This window comes from Ochotona princeps, chromosome 10 (genome assembly GCF_030435755.1).
Source record: "Ochotona princeps isolate mOchPri1 chromosome 10, mOchPri1.hap1, whole genome shotgun sequence".
In the NCBI taxonomy this organism is placed as follows: Eukaryota; Metazoa; Chordata; class Mammalia; order Lagomorpha; family Ochotonidae; genus Ochotona; species Ochotona princeps.
This window is the reverse complement of record NC_080841.1, coordinates 45081787-45091876: the sequence shown is the minus strand read 5'-3', so window position 1 is coordinate 45091876 and position 10090 is coordinate 45081787.

The following is a 10090-nucleotide window of genomic DNA, read 5'->3' as shown; positions in this document are numbered from 1 at the left end:
CAGCATGATGCTAAATGCTAGATCTTTGCCTACACCTACAATGCCATGAAACACTTAAATAGCAGAAAGCTAAACTAGTTACTGTTACTAAAGGACTGTATCATTGTGATAATATAGTGGGAAATGGGGGAGGAGAAATTGAGGAGAGAGGAAGAGAGGAATCCCTGTATCTATAAAACTTTTTCATGGAAAATAATAATAAATGGGAAAAAGGTCAGTTCTACTCAAAATGACCTTCAGATTTTATGCAACCCTAAATTCAACAAACATTTGAGAAACATACATACCAATTCTAAAATGCACATGGAAACGCAAAAGACCTAAACTAGTCAATACAACTTGGAAAAATATTTGTAAAACTTAGGCTGCTTATTTCAAGATTTATTGTAATACAAGGGTAATAAAATGGTGTGTTACCAGTGTTCCCAGCCATCTAGCAACTGTGGCAGTGTAATATGACAAGCTTTTATGGGAAATAAAAGTAAGAGAGGACAACAATGACACAGTAGCATCAGTGCAAACAATAAAACTTCGACGTCCTTCTGCCATCCATTGCTACCAAGAATTTCCTACCAATCTAACGTCACCATTTTCTGCTTCCGCACATGTCCTCTCACCTCCCCTTTGAAGATATCTGAAGGAACTTGATTTTGTTCATTTTCTCATGCAGAGCAATTCAACTTTTTAAAACATTAAATTTATGAACCCAAAGACTCCTTTTCACAGTAAAAGTCATATTCCAGGTCAGGCATTTGGCATGGCACTTAAGCTACCAATTATAATACCTGTATCCCATATCGAAATGCCTGTATTTGAATCACTGCTCTCCTACTGATTCTATCTTCTTGCTCAAGTAGTTGGATCCCTATACCCATGGGAGAAATCTGGATTGAGTTCCTCATTCCTAACCTCAGTCCCAGCCAACAGTCACCAGGAGATGTAGGGAATGAATCTAAAGGTGGGAGCAGTATCTCCCCTCCTCTCCCCTTCTCTCCCCTCCTCTCCTGTCCCCTCCCCTCCTGTCCCCTCCCCTCCTGTCCCCTCTCCTCCCTTCCTTTCCCCTCCTCTCCTATTCTCTCCCCTCCTTCTTCTCTTTTCTCTCCTTCTCTACCACCCACCTTTCCTCTCAAAGTAAATAAAAATTTAAGATATACCAATAATTTATTAAACTCAACAAAAAACAAGAATTCCACTTTCTTACTTAGTTCAAACTTTCAACTGTTTTTTTATTACAACTGTATCACTGAGCAACTGAAAGTGTTTTTTTTTTAAGTGTGCCGCTGAAAAAGAAACTTACTCAGACTATCCCATAAAGCTAATATCTTTTTTACCATTATCCTTATAAAAAGTCTACTTCTCCATAAACTGTAAATTCATAATATGCCTTTAGTTATTAATTGAATGAAGAGCCATCAGCATTAATTCTCAATATTCTATGTTCATTTCCAAGGGCTGCTGTAAATCAGCACAAACTGGATGTGTTAAACGACAAAAATTTAGTCTCACCAATCCGAGTGGAGACCAGAAGTCTGAAATGAAGGAGCTGACAGGACCGTGTTATCTCCACAGCCTGTAGGAGATTCATCCTCTCCTTTTCAAGCTCCTGGAGGTTTCTGATGTCCTTTAGCATTGTGGCAGCACAGATTTAACCCCTGTCACTTTTCACCTGGTCATCACACAGTTATCTCCTCTCTGTGTCTCTCTACATCTTCTCTTCTCTGACAAGGACCTCAATCATGGCCTGTAGGGGGTCACTTGAAGTCATGAACTGAAGCTAGATATAGCTGCACTAAAGTAAGCCTGCAAAGACCCTATAGGCAAATAAGGATGCATTCTGAGTAGTCACAAATTTGAAGGTCAATGTCATTCAATCAGCTACTGCCATCATCCTAACTGTATAATAATGTCTAAAAATCAAGGGTTCTAATGTAAATACATATATACACATATATACTGTATACATGTAATACAGATATGTACATATGTCATACATAAAGTATACACAGAGATTTTTTCAGCAGAATTTGTCATGCTTTTCTTTATTATTTGATTAAACAAGCATCTATTGGATATTTGCCATTGGACTAGATGTGAGACTTTAGGCTCTTTTAATAAATCTAGGCATTGGTGCTGTCCCTGCATGACTTCTTCCTGCCGACTCTGTATCTCTGCTTTCCAAAGAAACTCATCTACCAGAAAGGGAATTTCTTCCAGGCTAGGGTTATTTTCACACATTAGTTTTTAAATTAAAACAATAGTAAAGTGCACTGACATTTTGTTCCTAGAGCATGTGGAGTAATATTTTTATGGTTACTCTGGAAACCAGAGAGGCAGGAGGGATGGAGCAGAAGGGCTGGCATCAGGCTTTGGGAGATGGAAGGAGCTCCTCTCAGTGGCGTGCTGGCCTGGAGCCAACAGGAGAGGGCCAGGAGTCCAGCTACTACCCTAAAAAATGACTGCATCCATGGTCTGACTCATCATTCTGGTACTAGAGAATGTAGACAGATTATTTTTCAAGAAACTAGTGATAAACCAAGGGATGGAGGAATTAAGAGTTGGTTCTAAAAAAGAAATGTTTATATAGGACTAGACATCCCGCCAGCACATGAAGGGCACTTGCTGGTGGAACGGCCGTTTGTAGAGAACAGCTATGCTCACTGCCAAGTCCACCATGACAAATGTGCTCCCATGGACTTGATTTTACCACTGGTACTAGATTCCAGGACATGTTAGCTGGGTCATATCATTTCTAGTTTGTTTATGAAGGATGGTCCAGTCTCTACCTACAGTGGACAGACTATGTGCACAGTCATAGAAATTTTTAAAGTATGATCTGGACCCTGTCCCAGCAAGGATAAAACACAAATGAGACAAATAAATTTATGTTTATGTGAGCCACACATTGTTACTTCCTCATCCAAAGAGACAGAGACAGAGAAGGAAAAAAAAGGTGACAGAGGTGGGTGTCAGAAAAAAAACCCAAAATATGCTGACAATAAATAGGTCCCACTAATTGAAAGTTCAACTTATTCGTGATTTGAATTCCAAGTTTAGTCTGTTAGTAGGATATCTTGCAATTTACTTCTACTTACTGGCCCTATTTCCTCATTTATACAAAGAAGGGAATAATTCTTTACTCATTACTCTGGTGTGAAAATCAAATGAGAAAAATGCATAACAAGTTTTAAGATATTAGCTGACACATCACTGATACTCATTAAGCAAGTATCAAATGTCATGCAAATACTCACAAATTCACTCTCACCTTTATCATAACTTGGGATATGGCATGAGACCCAATGGCTGGGAGCAGCAAGAGGCTTTGGAAGCTCAGTTCTCAGTCCTGACTCCCCTGGAAAAGAACAGCACCCAAGGGGCACTAAAGTCTCAGGGATAGATGAGGCACATGTTCTGGCCATCAAGGGCAGAAACAACTTAAGCACACAGTTGTCAGCTAAGGCTATCTAATAAGGTACATGATTTTCATCTGTTAGCCTGAGACTTGAATCAGTTCTTGCTGTTGCCCCAGACATTTTCATCACAGGTAAAGGCCATGGCATTGAAAGGATCAGAACTTTAGAAAAAAGGTCACAACCAAATCCCACCCCATAGCATTTCCCCAGCACTGGAAGAAGCAATGGCAAGCCCAGGGGGAGTAGCCGCACCAGGAAGTGCCCATGTCTCCTTAGGAGACCTGGGTTCACTGAGGTCCCACCTCCCAGTAGCAGTTCAGCATCTTTTTAGAGGGGGCACAACTGTGGATACAGCCTCAACCTCAGTTGGGCTAGGTTGGAAACCAGGAACTAGTTGGACTTTAAGAAGATGATCCAGACCCAATGGTGGGAAGTTGGGCAGAAGATAAGCAGGGCAGCTAATCACAACGTGGTGTGGAAGAGTGTGTTCTGTCCTTGGCCATTCCCTCTGTCACACAACAGAATCAACATGGGTGAGCAACAAGTTGTTTCATCCCTCTGTTAGATTAATCACCCAATCAAAATTATTTTTAAGATAGTGTTCTATTTATACACCAAAGTGCTAAGTATAGAACTCTACAAGCATTCAAAAAATATTCCACATGAACTAAAATGAAAACATGAATTACAAAATAAAGCCAGACCAGATTGTATCTGGAAAGTGGACAGTATAAACATTGAAATGTTTTTGAATACAGAACTGGCAGATGGTGGGAGTGAGGGGAAGAAGGGCATTATTTCTATATATCAACCCTTAAAAAGAATTGAAATCTTTGTGTAAGAAATGATTTTGAATACAAATAATAACGTTTTACAAATGTGGTCAAATTGGTTACAAAAAAACTAAAAACACACTCATTTAATTCCCAGTGAAATGCGATTGTGACTTCCTTGACTAATGGAACTGTCATACTGTCTGGACAAACATAGAAACAATTACAGAATTAGAACAAATGTGCTTGGACTTCTGAAACAATGGTTTTGTGGAAAGAGACTTGAAAACTTGGGGCCTGTGTTGTTACTCTGGAAAAACTACTTGTTGCAAAATACGCTGAGCAAGGTCAATGAGGTAGCATAACAAGCTCTGCCTACACTACCAGTATCCCATATGGGTACTGGTTCAAGTCCCAGCTACTCCACTTCCCAATCCAGCTCTCTGCTCCCTGCTCCCTGCTTAAAGCCTGGGAAAGTGACCCCATGTCCTTGGGCTCCTGCCCCAGTATGGGAGACCTGGAAGAAGCTCCTGGCTCCTGGCTTTGGATCGGAATGGCTCAGCTCTGGGCATTGCATTCATTTTAGGAGTGAATCAGTAGATGGAAGATCTCACCTTGTCTCTCGCCCTCTGTTTCTCTCTACCTCTGCCTTTCAAGTTAAATAAATATATCATATATATTATTCCTCATGTGGTTTACAATCTAGTTGATGTCACTAAATTAAAGCCAAGAGCTCGGCAATGCTCAGAAAGATGGTTGTAGTGAGGTCCTCTATAAGCACACGCTTCCAAGGAATGAGGAAAAGGGAAAAGTCTGTATGGACAGCATAAATTAGGCTGGCCCTGGATTGTTAGGTAAACTGAAAATGGAGAAGAGGGAAAAGAGGGAAAAGAGAGAAGCGCGCAGGATTTTTCAGGTTAAGAGATACAGCAATGCTGGGTGAGAGGGCAGAAGCATGCCTGTTAGCACTTGGTACCACCACCCAAAACAGACCAGAGAAGCACAAAAGGGGCTTGAGGCCCAGCATGGAGGGATTTGTTTACCAAAGGTTTAGTTCACTCATGCTGTGTATCAGAAACTGCCTGCGCACCAGGAATGACAATGACATTGGGAAAAAAGAAAGAGTTGGGTTGGAACAAGGTCTCAGTAAGGGAGCATTGGATAACTAACATAAAATAAGGGCTCAGAGAACTAGACTGAAGAAACAGTATAATGGAGAAGAGAAATGTGATATCTTGGAAGAAGTGGACAATCATGCCCAGGAATTGGGGATACAGTGTTCACATGACTCAGAGTTGAACAAGTTCACAACTTCAGTGGGTGGGGGAATGGAGTGTCCATGCTGCCAGGAACCTGAGGAAGCACTTGGCTAATGACTTGCCACATGAGAGTGGGGACAATCTCTTATATTAAAGGATGTTGTGACATTCTAGTGAAAGTTGCTTTTAATTCACTTAAAATACATATCTGAAATAGAAATTTTTTACTTCATATGTTCATTAGCAGCTTGCAGTCCTTCTGGATGCAACTTCATTTATTGATTATCCATTTCAGATATGCACAATCATTTCCCAGCTCTAATTTATACTAGTTTCAGAACTATCACCCTGGACTGCCAACACTGGAGTGATTTTATCTGTTGTTGACTGTTCTCTGGGCTGTGGCCACAGTCACTGCATGGGAAGCACTTTCTATTTCCAGTGTTATCTCTTCACCTTGTGGATTCCTAATCCCAACAAGGGCCTCTCTAGCCTTAATTGGCAAGGCCAGATTGTTCTGTCTAAATCCACTGCCTACCAGCAGAATGAGGATAGCCACATGATGGATGTCAGACACCAATGCATTCCTACAGCATTTCTACCTTCCCTGCCCAGATCCTCAGATGGCTAGAAACTAAGCACCTTGCTTATCATGTGTATCTTTGTTGCACAGACAAATTGATTTTTACTAAGTAGATTTGTAATGCTATCTTTTAAAATCTCTGTGATTGCATTTGAAAGGATGACAGATTAGGAAAATGAAATGGACCAGAAAGTGTAGCTTAGAGGAGAAAGAAAACAGTTGGAGGGAGATCCACGCTCTCACCTCTGCTTCCTGAATTCTGATCTCTCCATCCTCAACAGCCCTTCCCAGATGCCTTGCCTTCACTGGCTGCCATTGGCTTCATAAAGAGAAGTGATGGGAAGGGGGTGGGTGGGTAAGCAAGTGAAAGGTCATCCCAACATGTGGCCTTACGAATACTAAAGAGATGGTATAACATCGCACTGACTCCTTCCTACTGACCCAACTTTTGCTCTCTCCCCTCACCAGTTCCAATTAGCTTTACATTTTGTCTAGTTGTATGAGCCTGAGAAAGGAAATTTGTCTAACCTGTTGGTGTCACAGAGTTTAAGAATGAATTCAAGGACTGTACTATCCTTTTCACTTTTCACGCTCCCCTCCTGGCATTCAGTTTGTCCTATGCTTCTGTTAACTGTAAAACTCACTGTGGATGGCCCTAATGCAATAGCTCAACTGGCTAATCCTCCCCCTGCAAGCACCAGGATCCCATATGTGTGCCGGTTCATGCCCTGACTGCTCCATTTCCCATTCAGCATCTTGTTTGTGGTTTGGGAAGGCAGTTGACGATGGCCCAAAGCCTGGGACCCTGAATTCTCGTAGGAGACCCTAAAAGAAGCTCCTGGCTCCTGCCTTCAGATCAGCTCAACTCCGGCCATTACAATCACTTGCGGAGTAAACCAATGGATGGGAAATATTTCTCTCTGCTGCTGCTTCTCTCTGTAGATCTGACTTTGCAATAAAAATAAATAAATGTCAGATCTACAGAAAGGAGGAGAGACAGAGAGGAAGATCTTCCCTCCACTGGTTTACTCCCCAAGCAACCATAATGGTCGGAGTTGCACCGATCCGGAGCCAGGAGCCAGGAACCTCCTGCAGGTCTCCCACGCGGGTGCAGGATCCCAAGGTTTTGGGCCATCCTCAACAACTTTCCCAGGCCACAAGCAGGGAACTGGATGGGAAGCAAGGCTATTGGGATTAGAATCGGTGCCCATATGGGATCCCAGCACATGCAAGGCAAGGAGTTTAACCACTAGGCCACCATCCTGGGTCCAAAAATTAGTAAATTTTTAAAAGAAAAAGAAAAAAAAACATTGTGGGTGCCGTGCCTTAGAAGAGGCTGAGATCTGCTGGCTGAAGAAGAAAAAAAATCCAGTTCAAGTAAATGATCTTGAAAGAAAAGTTAAAATAACAGAACACATATTTCACATTTGCTTGATAAAATGGACTGGGCAGAAGTTCAAGTATTTTCAGAGAAATTCATAATAGAAAATATTTACACTATAATCTTCATTTTCCTGAACTTTTAGTCCTTCTATGGCAAATCAGCTACTACGGGAAGAGTTGGTTACCCCTGATCTACAATGTCTAGTGCCCATGAATGTTACAAGGATTAACAGTGCAATGTCACAAATACAACAGATCTTAAACAAGTTTATGGAAAGGCAGACTACATAAAACCACTCATGGATTTCAAATATTTTGTACCAAAATGAATTTATGTTTTAATTCATTTCTCGAAAGACTTTCTGATGTAATCTTATATTTCTTAGAGAAATAATTTACAGCAAATTAACAAAACTCATTATGTAGTACTTGACAAATATTGGGTGTTACATACCAACTGCTATTACTAACACCAGTAATGATCTCTTATGTTTTAAAGACATGACACAATTTCCACAGCTGCTTGTGTTCTTCCTAAACAATAATTGTTAAACTGCCATGAAGATTCAAAAGCATTAAAACCTATACAAAGTTTCAGTGCTTTATTCCTTTTTGTATCCCAAATATAGTTATTAACATCCTTAAAACTCACCTTCCAATCTGCTCATAAAACAGAAAATAAGCAACACAATATAGGAAAGAATTAACTTAGATTATAAAACAGGTTAGAAATTAAGACAATCTTCCAAGGAACAGGAGGGAATAGTTTAGATATATCTAAAGATACACAATGACAGAAAAAGGAAAGTCTATCGAAAGCTAAAAGTCCTAAAAGATCAGAGTTTCTCTATGTGTAATTCTTTCACAGTAAGCCAGAAACGGCAATGACTGTGTACGTGCGTGTGTGTGTGTGAGATAGTCACATATTCATTCACTTAACCACTATAGATTGCATACCTAGTTCAAGTATGCTGGGGATAGCCTAACAAAACAAACCAAAACCAAAAAATGAATATGCTAGAAAATAATACTCATACATAAGCAAATATATAGATATATATATAGAGAGAGAGAGATATATACAGAGATTCAAAGATATGTGTGACATACATTACATAAATATATGTTTAGGGCCCGGCGGCGTGGCCTAGCGGCTAAAGTCCTCGCCTTGAAAGCCCCGGGATCCCATATGGGCGCTGGTTCTAATCCCGGCAGCTCCACTTCCCATCCAGCTCCCTGCTTGTGGCCTGGGAAAGCAGTCAAGGATGGCCCAAAGCTTTGGGACCCTGCACCCGCGTGGGAGACCTGGAAGAGGTTCCTGGTTCCCGGCTTTGGATCGGCGCGCACCGGCCCGTTGCAGCTCACTTGGGGAGTGAATCATCGGACGGAAGATCTTCCTTTCTGTCTCTCCTCCGCTCTGTATATCCAGCTTTCCAATAATAATAAATCTTTAAAAAAACAAATAAATATATGTTTAAAAAGTGTTTGATTTTACTCTAAATGCAACACTATTTTACTATAAGTTGCACATCCAAAAATTTTCTGAGTACCAGCATGACACTGCAGGTGGAAAATTCCATACCACATTGCATGAGATAGAGCCACAGACAAAATGCAAAAATACTAGCAATTTTATCTATGATTACATTCAGGCACATACAAATAAAAACATAAATGAATTTCATGCCCAGATTTTGGTCCTATCTCCAAGATGTATCATTATATATGTGTAAATGTTCCAGAATCCAAAAATCTTAAACTATTTCTGGTCCCATGCACTCCAGACAAATGACAATTTACCTGTAGCACATTAATTGCAACCTATTGTTTCCAATACTTCCTGCTCCCCTGAGTCTTTTCAACCTCTGCCCAGTGAGGACCTGAGTAAGGCTGAATAATTCATCAAAACCCATAATAAAGAGCCCAAACATATCAATGCCTGAATTTTTAGAAGACAACATTTAAAAGTGAATTATTTGCTTTAGGTTCAAGATATTTTGGAAATAAAACATACACAATTACTATTCTTCTGTCTCCATATTTCATTTAATTGATATGAAGGGAAAATATACAAAATATTCTAAACAATGCAACAAGTGGGAAAAGTTAGCTAACCATAAGGGGAAGGAATTTTTATTAGATTTTCTCAAAATGAAACTGAACAATGCAAGAGACATAGCAACCGAAGAAAACAGAGTAGAGGAAACTACAATTCAGAATTTGCATTGGTGAAATGTGAAGAGGATGCCCATAAGGAACTCCAAGAGGCACCAAGCTGAAAAGGAAATGGGGAGAGAAAGAAAAGATAAACAAAAATAAGGGGGAAAATATTTTCATAAGGATAGATGTGGTTAAGCAGCAATAACAATAATAATCTTAAAAGACTCAAAAAGTAATGTCTGACCATGAGGAATATTGCTTATTTCCATCAACCATAAGCTGACAACTCACTCTGCATTGTTTTCCATTTAACATCCAGGTTGGCAGAGCAGCTAACAGGAAAACATGTCGGTAATTGTGACTGATAGAAAGGGCAACCGTATAGCATCCCCTTGTGCACATACACACACACCACATATGGAATTAAGTTCCGCTATACTTTTGAACATGATAGAGTTGACAGAAGAGATTGTTAGCATTCAGCAAGCAGGGTTCCTATGGGTTACAGTTAAATCACAT